Here is a 12,145-nt window from a genome sequence, read left to right on the forward strand (position 1 = left end):
CTTGTTGAGTCTTCTTGTGGTCTTCACCTTATAGAACAGTTAACACCATCCTAAATACATCTATTAATTCTCCATTTGCCCTTTGTGGTTTTTTTCCCAGAATCTTAGGCCGTTTTTCATCTTGTAGTGGTTACTGTCCTAATAGATCTATTCTGTCATGGTGAATTATAGGGAGAGTTGTCAGAGGGCGTGTGTGGTGTGTATGTGCTTGGGTAGGTGTGTGTTTATGTTGTAGCAAGAAATTGTAAGGACGTTAAAATTGGTCTCTTTCCATTTCAGTTTTTTTTTTAATTTGAAATTTATTGTCAAATTGGTTTCCATACAACACCCAGTGCTCATCCCAACAGGTGCCCTCCTCAGTACCCATCACCCACCCTCCCCTCCCTCCCACCCCCCCATCAACCCTCAGTTTTTAAGAGTCTCTTATGATCCATTTCCATTTTTTTCAGAGTCCCCAAGACAGAAAAAATGTATAATAAAGACAAAATAATAAAACAATTATATTGTACTATGCAGGAATTCAGATTCCCAAGATTGCAAACAGCAAGGGAGAGTGAGTGAGAGAGAGAGAACAAGAGTGAGTGAGAGGGTAGTTTCTTCTCGGTTTCTCCATGGCCATCTCCATGAGGGGATACAGGAGTGACAACAATGTTGAAAGGACAAGTAGGGCATAAAGCAAATGACAGTGCTGCCACATCATTCTTCATCATACCTCTGCTACCTTCTCCCCTGAACCTGAAAGCCCTCCATTTGCATAGAGCAAGTGGGGAGTAGACAGGGCAAGAAAGCACAAAGCAGACCGAGGTCACTCCCTGCCACCCCATCATCTCACACCTTGTAAAGTGCTGAGTCCAAGGAGGGAAATAAACTTTAATACATTATTGGTGTTGTATAATAATTAGAATGTTTACAATATTTTAAAATTATCCCTTAATTCAGATTGGAAGGAAAGAATTACTTAAATTATAAAGTATATAGTTCTATGTTTTATATTTGCCCATGTACTTGTTTTATCCATCAATTAATTTCTTCATGTAGTCAAGTTAACATCTAAAATCTTTGCATTCAATCCTCAAGACTTCTTTTTAGGTTTTCTTGTAGAGCAAATTGGCTAGAGATTTATTTTTTGTGCTGTTATTTTTAAAATATTTTTACGTTTATTTATTTTTGAGTGAGTGAGAGAGAGAGAGAGAGAGAGAGAGAGAGAGCGCCATTTGGGGAGGGGCAGAGAGAGAGAGGGAGACACAGAATCCGAAGCAGGCTCCAGGCTTTGAGCTGTCAGCATAGAGCCCGACATGGAGCTTGAACTCACGAACCGTGAGATCATGACCTGAGCCAAAGTCAGACGTTTAACCCACTGAGCCACCCAGGTGCCCCTGTTATTGTTATTGTTTTTAATCTGGGAATGCCTTAAAGTCTCCATTTTTTGAAGGATATTTTTACTGGATATAGACCTCTTGGCTGACATTCTATTTCTTTCAATTCTTCATATATGTTATTCTATTGCCTTCTGTCTTCTTTCATTCGTACTGCAAATTCAGCTGTTAATCTTCCTGAGGAAACTTTGTACATGATAGCTAATTCTTTTTTTTCCACTTTCAAGATTTACTCTTTGCAAATTGGCCTGAGAAGAGTGAGCTCAGAGTAAGGTCAAATGATAACAACACTTTGTTTATGAAACTTTTCATGGCAGCCGTAACACATGTCAAATAGTAAGAATGCTCTGTGGATGGGACATTTTGAATAAGTCCCGGCCATATCTGCTTCCCTCAAGAGGGCAGGGGGCTGCCATTTTTTACAAGTACCATGGTTGCAAGCATACTGGTTTTTGGAAGTATGACAGAGCTGAGGAGAGAGAGATGGGAGTTTGTCAAATTATAATGGGACAAACACTGTAGTTCTTTTGGATGTTTAGCCATTTTTATTGAATAAACACTGCTTCACCTGTTGCAAATCTTAGGTTAATTTCCAAAGTTCTGCAAAAGTTGACTTTGAGAAAAATGCCAGTGTGTTGTAGCTTCTGAAGAGGAACCCATTTACAGAGATCACTCTTCCATTCCTGAAGACCTGTCTCATATTTCTTCTTACTCATGAGTCCTATATTTTCTTTCATATGTCTCGTTTCTATTTTGGGTAGACAGTGAAATCCTTAAAAAAGAAGGAAACCAGTTCACATAGAATCAATTTAGAATATCGTTATTCTAAAACATTTTTATTTCAGATTGTTAGTTTGCTTCATTAAAACGAGAAGCTGAGGGGCGCCTGGGTGGCTCAGTCGGTTAAGCGGCCGACTTCAGCTCGGGTCATGATTTCGCTGTCCGTTAGTTCGAGCCCCGCGTCGGGCTCTGTGCTGACACTCAGAGCCTGGGGCCTGTTTCAGATTCTGTGTCTCCCTCTCTCTGACCCTCCCCCGTTCGTGCTCTGTCTCTCTTTGTCTCAAAAATAAATAAACGTTAAAAAAAATTAAAACGAGAAGCTGAGATGAAAGTCACAAACATTGGCTTCCTTGCTTGTAAGTATTCACAGCTGTGTGACATCGTTATAGATTATTCATTTTATGATTATTTTCTTAGTTCTATCTGCCCAAAGCTGACAAAAGCATAATTAAGTTCTATGTCTTATATTCTTTTCCTTCTTGGTTGTTATATCATCTTAGATGTTGGAGAATGTGGTACTTTTCAGTTCCAAACTGAACTACGTTACTGATGATAGATGAAATAGATTTCGTAGAATTATATTGATAACATTTGAAAATTTGAAAAAAAAAGTATTCATTTCTTCTGGGAGAGAAAAGAGAAACTATTATAGAAACAATAGCACACTATTAATGAATGCGAAAATTTCAGTATGGAGGGAGTGGAGGGAAAAGACATAATCATAATCATACCACAGGGAGTAACGATCAGATGACAGTTAGTTGTTAAATATTCTGTAGGCAAGATATTTGTAGCTTAATTTGAAAAGTATTATTTAAGACAAAATAGAAACTAGATGAACTAAACTAATTTTGATCTTGGCGCAGTACCCAATGTACTAAAACTGTAAACTTCCCAGACTGGTTTCAGGAAAGAGGTATGCATTTACAACTTATCAAAAACTGAGAGCTACCGGTGAAAAAAGATAAACACCGCCTCTTTTTTTTTCTTTAATACCCTAACAGACAATATAATTGAAATAAATGTTCTTATTTTAAAATAAAAACGCTTTGTTCCAATCCTGACAGATAGGTTTTTTACATGATTTTGTAGTGGCACAGCTCAAGCTAATGTCTGGAGAATACCTCGCAGTGACCTGTTAGATTAGCAGTTCCTAAAAAATATTCTGAAATCAAGAAAGCAGCTAAATTGCTGAAGTCTCTTTAGAACCATTTGAATATACTTTATATTTTGTGTCAGCCTATTGGTATTTACGGATACTAAATGTGAATTCATAAGTTCTTAAAAGTATCAAATTATTAATAAGGATGGAAACCAGAATAAAGAACAAAGAATATTACTTCAGTAGGAAATTATCTTGTCTTAGAAAGTAACTTTATATATAGAAACTAGGTGAACTAAACTAATTTTGAACTTTACTGTCTATCTCTCCTTTCCCTTCATATATTTATACACATGTATATACAGATATATATATGAATATAAAGGGAGACAGAGAGAGAATACTTTATGGTCTGTATATGATCTGTATATGTATAGATACTTATACATACACAAGGGGAGAGAAAGAGTGGGGGAGAACTATTTACAGTCTTTCCTTTACCACCAATTAAGTTAATTTAAAAGTATTATTAAATAGTAAATCTGAATAGACAGAAAAACTTCTTTTATTCTGAAAGTGGTGTTATATTAGTTGAAGGATAAAGGAAACTGTGAATTACTAAAATCAACTGACTAGAAAGTATTTGCTGTATTCTTTTTTTTCTTCATCAATCCTTTTGAATCTATTTCATTTTCCTTTTGAGTTCTTCTAAATTGCACTAGAAAATGTAATATTTGCCTTTTCTTTGAAGGAGATATATTCTTAGTATTTTTTATTGGCACAGAAATTTATATCTGAAGTGAAATCTAATGTACGGAGGTTTTAAATGAGTAAGACTGGAGATGAAGCTGTGCTTGTTGATCTAAAAGGAAGTGGAAGATGCTATTGTCAAACCATTTATTGAAAACCAGTTATTGAAGTTTCATTTTAGAAAGCAAGAACACCAGAATTTTATTTTTGTTATTGTCTCTGTTCATATTATTTATAGTTATAAATGATATATGATATGATACAACTGAAAATAACTGAATTACATAATATTATTGAAAAATTATGACTCTGAAAATATTTCTCTGAAGGAAGAAATCTAACAGAACTTCCAAACAATTTTAATTTCCAACTATTTTAATCAACTCTTTTTGATAGTCATCAGAGTAAAGTAAACTACCCCGCCCAAAATTCTTTTTATAATCAGCACATAATAAATACATCAGTGGAGAAAAACATAAAGTTGTCTAAAGATGTAGAATAGCTATTAAGCCAGCCAGAGATATTTGCTACCTGACTGATGTTCAAATCCATCAAGAGAAAGAAACTATCACTCAGGAGGGATCTTCATCAGTCACTGAGGTCCTTGCACAAGAACATAAACATTTAGGTACTGATGACAGTTATATCACCAATGTGAGATAGATTGGTCAAGATTTCCCAGGTTAAGATAATGTTTTTTCATTACACAAACAAGGACTTTATAGACCAAAGAAGATAGAGATCTTTCTTAGCTGTGGAAAAAGCATTGCTAGGGAATGGGTCTTCTGATTGGTTGACTTGAGTTATGAGTGAGCCCATCCTTAAACCTATCACTATCATCAGGACTTGTCCAACTGTAATCACATTCCTACTTCTTTGGTGCTGGGAGACAGTATAAAGAGTATTTCTGGTGCTGGGAGGTAGTATAAAGAGTTTTTCATAGGATGGTCCCCCAAATCCCTACCTCTTGATGATCACAATCTTGTGTAGTCTCCTCCCATTGAGTATGGACATGGCTATGACTTGCTTCTAAAGAGTAGATTATGGCAAAGTTACAGGATCTATGTGATTACACACTTAAAACTGTAATGCCTAGTCTTTTGGAGTCTCTCTTTCCTTTGCTGGCCTTGAGGAATGAAACAACCTTGTTGGGAAACTCCATGGTGCACAGAGCTGTGGGTGGCCTCTAGAAGTTGAGGACCACCTCTGGTTCACAGCAAAAGAAAAAAAAACAAAAAACAAAAAACAAACTAAAGTTCAATCCAAGGAACTGAACTCTGCAGCAACTGAATGAGCTCAGAAGTAGACTCTTCCCAACAGAGACTCAGAAAACTGTGTAGCCCTGACTGACAGCTTGAGTGCAAACTGGTGAGTCATTAAACATGGGAGCTAGCTAAGCCATACCAGAGTCTCGAACCATAGAAGCAATAAATGAGAAAATAATTGTGGGTTCTTTAAATGTGTTAAGCTTGTGACAATATTATTATGCACTAGATAGCTGATACAAATACTACTGTTTCATAGACACAATGATTAACAGTATATGCAGTGTCAGGCATTAACTGGTTGTCCTTAAAACAAATTTTTCCAATCACAGATGGTAATTTTGGGTTTATATTCATGAACCTGCTCTCTTTACCTCTTTGGTATATATTTAAATTTTATGTATAAAAGAAATCCTCTACATGTGAATGGCAACTCTCAAAGGATTAAACAGCAATAGAAATATCTTAGAAAATATGCCCTTTGCCTTCTTAATGAAGTATTTATTTTCTGAATACTGTGTCACTACATGAAACTGTCAAGTTGTGAACGTATTAATGACTATAACCTGCTGTGTTTCAATTACCTCAGTTTTTACCAGTTTTCCACTATCAATGCAAAATGGAATAAAGAAATCTATGATCAGGGCAATTACTGCTTCATTATGAAATTTCAGGAGTTGTTAATAATGATGTTCAGCATACTCTATTTCCTAGCCTTTTAAATTTGTCTTTTCCATAGACCAAAAGAAAAAATTCTTCCCAGCTGTCCTAAAAATGCAGAACCAAGTGTTGAATTAAATGAGCTAAATGTCTTCTTCTGATAAATGAATGCTCACTCACATAGAAATTATAAATGTTGCTTAATTGCTTAAGCTAAAGATTCCTTCCTGGTATCTGATATCTTACTTTAGGCTAACACTTTAATCTCGGCTATAGTTCTGCCATTTGTCATTCACAATCTCTTAAAAATAGAAAGACAAAACATTTAATTTTCTATAAAATAAACTGTTAATATATTCATACTTAGAATTATACTTTATACTAAAGTTTAAAACCCTTTATTAGAGGACTTTGTTTTTGAAAAAATTAAATGCATTTATTATTGTTATGTAAGACAAAGTAATGTTCAAATATAGGGTTCTGGCTCTGTTTGACACACAAGCTATGTAAGATAGGAAAGGACTCAACCTCAGTGCCTTTAATCAGTTCTTCATAGACCTGAACAAATAAAAGAGTGTGTGTGTGTGTGTGTGTGTGTGTGTGTGTGTGTGTGTAAGTGCGTGTGTGTGTTTTCACTGTCCAATGAGGACAGAAAAACATAGTATATACACTATGGCAGGAATAAGTATACTCTTTCTGTAAAGGGCAAGATAGGAAATATTTTCAGCTTTATGATCTATATGATCCCTGTTGTAACTACTCATCTCTGTCATTGTAGCATGAGAGCAGTCATTAACAATATTTAAACCATGACTGAACTCCACAAACGAACACATTACTTACAAAAACAGAAGGGCCAGAATTGGCCCTGAAAGCCATAGTCTGCTGACACATATCCTAAGGGAATTCAAAAGAGAGGATTTTAATTTTTTTTTTTCAACGTTTGTTTATTTTTGGGACAGAGAGAGATAGAGCATGAACGGGGGAGGGGCAGAGAGAGAGGGAGACACAGAATCGGAAACAGGCTCCAGGCTCTGAGCCATCAGCCCAGAGCCCGACGCGGGGCTCGAACTCACGGACCGCGAGATCGTGACCTGGCTGAAGTCTGAAGCTTAACCGACTGCGCCACCCAGGCGCCCCCAAAAGAGAGGATTTTAATAACCAAAAGACCTAATGTCTATGTCACCATTTTGATAAACTGAGACATAATAAAAGTTTGAAGGTTGGAGCTGAAGTAGTGCCCATAATGAAACTATATTTTAAAGTTGTGAGGAATTATGGGGGCGGGGTCTGGCTAGATTGTGAAGAAACTAAGAGAGTGGCCCTCCTCCGCCCCCCAGATTCCTCACAACTTTAATATATATGTCAGAAAGAAAACCAACAAGTATCACATGGACTAAAAAGGAAATTTAGAGACTAAAATATCCAAGGTGCATTTTTAAAGTCACATGCTATAATGGTCTGGATGTAAACATTCCCCAATACTCCCATACAAATCTATAGTAACGTCTGCAGCGTTCACTTAAAGTTGTTCTGTGAATAGATGTGTTTTGAGGACTCTAACAGTGTTTGATTCTAAATATCCAGGTAATGTGGAGAAGAAAACAGGAAGAGAGCAAAAAAAACAAACAACAACAACAACAAAAAAGAAAACAAAAAACAAAACAAACCCAAAACCAAAGCAAAACAATAACAAAAAACAAATTACTTTTTATTTGAATTCCTATTATCCTTTGCTACGAGAGGACTGGGCAGGCAGCTTCCATGAGTGGAAAAAGGCTAATATCCCTCAGTGAGAACTAATCTGCTTTTAAAATCACACACAAACATCACACCAGGTTTATTCTTATTACAATTATTCCTCCCAAGAATGGCTAATAAAATGAAGCCAAATAAAACCAAATCATCTCTCCTTAATTTCTGCAAAAATTCTATGGGGTCCCATAACACTTTACTTTCCTGGTTTATCCTTTCTTACTGGCCTCCTTCATAAAATGAGATGTGGGTTAGTTAAATCTAAGCACACTGTACTCTCCTTGTTTCACTGCAAGATTATCCTACCGAAATATTTATCACATAATCCAGACTGGGTATTAGCAAGAGAAACTATAGGAAATTACAGTCTCTGAAATGACTATTTAATGGAAGAGGTTATATATATTCAAATAAAAATACACATGTATTTTCTTTACTCCATACTATAAGCAAGGATCCCCTAGAAGAGTCAAAAACCTTCGTAATACTGGAATAAGTAAAGTAAATAATGATAATAATAATAAATAATAACAATAAAAGCACTTTTTTCATATTTGACATTCTGTTTTTTGTAGATTAGCCATATGTATAGAAGTTTTATTTATGTGAACCTGTTTCTCTGGCTGTAATTCAAAATGAGAATAAAAATGCAAGTTCAAATTCTGGTCCTTGTAAGATAGAAGACCAAACGCTGAAATATGGAAAGTGAAGGTATAGCCATTATGGAAGAGGTTTTATAACTAGTTGTCATTCCTATATGCCACTACTTACCTCTTTTAAACATCAAGATAGATAATATTTCAGCTTCTAATTTCCAACTGATCATTTTTATATGAAACAGTGTCATCAGAGTTAAATTTCGAAGCCCCTCCTCCTCCTGTCTTTGCTCATATACTGTAACTTCAAGAATCTTCTACAATCCTAATCTACCAAGACTATAACCTTTAGATGGGGCGCCTGGGTGGCTCTGTTGGTTAAGTATCCAACTCCAGCTCAGGTCATGATCTCACAATTCATGAGTTTGAGCTCTGCATCTGGCTCTGTGCTGACAGCTCAGAGCCTGGAGCCTGCTTCCAATTCTTTGTCTCCCTCTCTCTCTGTCCCTCTCCCACTCACGCTCTGTCTCTTACTCTCAAAAATAAATAAACGTGAAAAAAATTTAAAAAAAAAGACTATAACCTTTAGAGTATGCTCATCTACTCCCTTTTTTAGCCTATGGGAACTTGTCATTCTCTTTCATTTCTGTGCATTATTGAAGCCATTTCTATAACTTTTTTCCTGAGATTCCATAGATTTTCAACAGTTATCTACAGAGGGAACATTTATTGTGGTACAGGGAATAATGACATGGACCTAAGTTCTCGACTCCTCCTATATCCAGGTCTTTTGTAATGTGACTTATGAAAAGGAGAGAGTAGGCTTCTCCATTCTTTGACTTTAGTCGGGTCTTGTGTTTTGTCTCGGCTAGTGGAGAAAAGAGCAAACCTGATGCAACTAGAAACTTGATCAAGTGTCTTTGTATTTTAGCTTCTTGTCCTGGAGAGTGTGCCACCATCAAGAGAACATTCCCAAACAGCCCTGCTAAAAAGGTATGAGAGACAAGTGGAAAAATACAGTTGTCTGTGGTAACACTCTCCTAGACCGGAGAGTTTAAGCCAAACCACTAGCATCAGAAGATAAAATGAAGTACAATAAGATCAGTGCAGTCTATCCCAGATCAGCAGAATTATACAAACAACCCATAAACTCAAGAAAATAATAAATTGGGGGCTATATGCTGCATGTAAATAACTGAATAAAACATTGATAATCCAATGGTTACAGGATATGCCTCATTTTATATAGGCTAATTAAAAAAATAATTTATTTTTGACAGAGAGTGAGACAGAGCATGAGCGGGGGAGGGGCAGAGAGAGAGGGAGACACAGAATCTGAAGCAGGCTCCACGCTCTGAGCTGTCAGCACAGAGCCCCATGCGGGGCTTGAACTCACAGACTGTGAGATCATGACCTGAACCGAAGTCGGAGGCTCAACGGGCTGAGCCACCCGGGTGCCCCTATGAAGGCTAATTTTTTGAGCTAAAAAAGAGGGACAAACATCTTTATAATCTGTTCTTCTGTCTTTGTCATGTGTCAGTTTTAATTCCTAATATCTGCCCTTTTATCCAGAATTGACGATTTGAGGGTATGGATAAGTGATAAACAAAGGGCGCTTAGTAGTGTTAAATTTGCTTTATTTGGTATGAATGACTCAGTCTTCATATGTAAAGATATCCACCTAAACCAGGGTTTATTCTAACTGTCACAAGTGTAGAATTAATACTTGATTTAAGAAACGCTAGTAGTAAAAAGTATTCTAAAAGAGTCCAAAGAGAGCTCCCTGTCAAATCTTCCAACTTTCTTTCTTTGCCAAGTAGTAGCAGTCTCCTGACTTCTACTTTTCCTCTTCATCCCAGATACTTCTTAGCATAACGCTAATAGTTCAAATCAGCCAGCTCCCCGTTGAAGGATGCCTGGCCCTGTGATTTATGTGAACATGTCAAGATAAATAGGGTATTCATTTGCAGCGTCTTATGCTGTAATATGTACTAAACATTTTCAAAACACTGGTGTTCTCCTGACAAACAAGAAACTACACATTTTACATCTGGAGAAAAAGAACTAAATCACTCTTCCAATTCTTGATTTCCCTAATCCATCAACAGATATATCTTATTGATACTAATCATGTCACTCTACCAGGTTGAAGTGAGAAGACAGTGAAAGATGCATTTAAAGTGCTTTTAAATTTGATTAATTAATTAATTAGAGAGAGTGAGTGAATTGGGGAAGGGCAGAGAGAGAGAGGGGGGGAGAGAGAATCTTAGGCAGCCTCCCTGCCCAGGGTGGGGTAGGTGTGGGGGCCTGATGTGGGGCTCAGTCTCACAACCATGAGATCATGACCTGAGTTGAAATTAAGAGTTGACCACTTAACTGACTGAGCCACCCAGCGTCCCCAAAGTGCTGCTAAATTCTAAAAAAAAAAAAAAAAAACTACACAGATGTTGAAACACCAACTCTAACAAAAGCAAAATTGATCTGAAATACTTGGAATACCATCAATTCTAAGTTAATTAATGATTGTGGTTATAATAGTTTGAAACGTGAAGTCAGGGGGTTAGGGAGTTTTTATAGATATTACGAATAGATTTATGAAAATGAGTGAGTAAAGATTCAGTCTGGTAAATACAATTAATCTGTTTAACTTGAATTTCAGTTTTCTCATACATCACCATAAGATCAAAAGGGTCATCTAAAAAAGTAGAAAAAGGCTAAAAGGGGCAAGTCACTTGACAAATACCAAGTAAATACTGGCAAATACGAGCAAAATAACCTCCACCAACATAGACAATATTAGGAATGCGCTCTAGCATAGAACCACAAGTCCAAGTTTCTGGAGCTTACATTGAATTCTATCCCTGGTTTACCTTGCAACCTACAGAAAAATAATTTTCCATCCTCTTTATACTTCATTATATCCCTTTGGAAAGGTAATGCATCACAGAGAAACCTTAGTGTTACTGAAATTCCATTAAAGAATGACAGTGTGTAGCATAAATGGTTATGATCACCTCACATATTGAAAAACCTTAGTAAAAGAAAGGGATAAACGTAAATCACAACTTCTGAATACTTGGCAAGTTCTAAAAATATGTTTCCCAAACGGGCCACGATGCATTTAATGAATGGGATTTGTCCCCATTTTTGTTTGAAATTTACTGTTGCCCTTATGGTATAAAGATATATGCATGAAATATTCATTATATAAAAGTTTCATTACTGTATCCAAACAACGCTGCAAGTATTTCAATGAGATATTTGTGTATGTGTAAACATGAAATTTTGTTTACGATGTTTCTATACGTAAAGGAAAATAAAGTGATCTTTCTCTTTCTTGGTAATTTAAGGATATCTCTAAAAGAAATAGAGAATGAAAAGAAAAACAAATTTCATGGGTCTAAGGCAAAGGAATCATTTGAGACAGGCTAAAGATAGGGAAACTCATTTTTCTTTTTCTACAAAGTTTTATTTTTTTCCTTAATTTTTAGACTTTTATATATACTTCAGAAATTATTTCAAGGCAGTCAAATAACACGAAAACGTATAACTAGTAGAATGGAATAATAACAATTTTTTTTTTCCAAATGAAACCATGTTATTCTGTCCTTTTCCATTGAAACCTCAATATTGCATCTTTGAGTTCTGTAGACAGGCTTTTTAATGTCTTTGGAGTACTCATTAACCTCTAGGATATAATGAATGTTGTGCATTTTCCGCCTTATTCATTTACATTCTTCAGTTTCAAATGGGAAGTTGACATGCCCAACATTGGTATTAATCCATTCTTGTAGTGAACATTCAGTGAATCTTTAGTGTGTGGTTTTTTTTTTTTGTAAATGCAGAAAATGATCACCTGGC

Source organism: Prionailurus viverrinus, chromosome C1 (genome assembly GCF_022837055.1).
Source record: "Prionailurus viverrinus isolate Anna chromosome C1, UM_Priviv_1.0, whole genome shotgun sequence".
NCBI classification, from domain to species: Eukaryota; Metazoa; Chordata; class Mammalia; order Carnivora; family Felidae; genus Prionailurus; species Prionailurus viverrinus.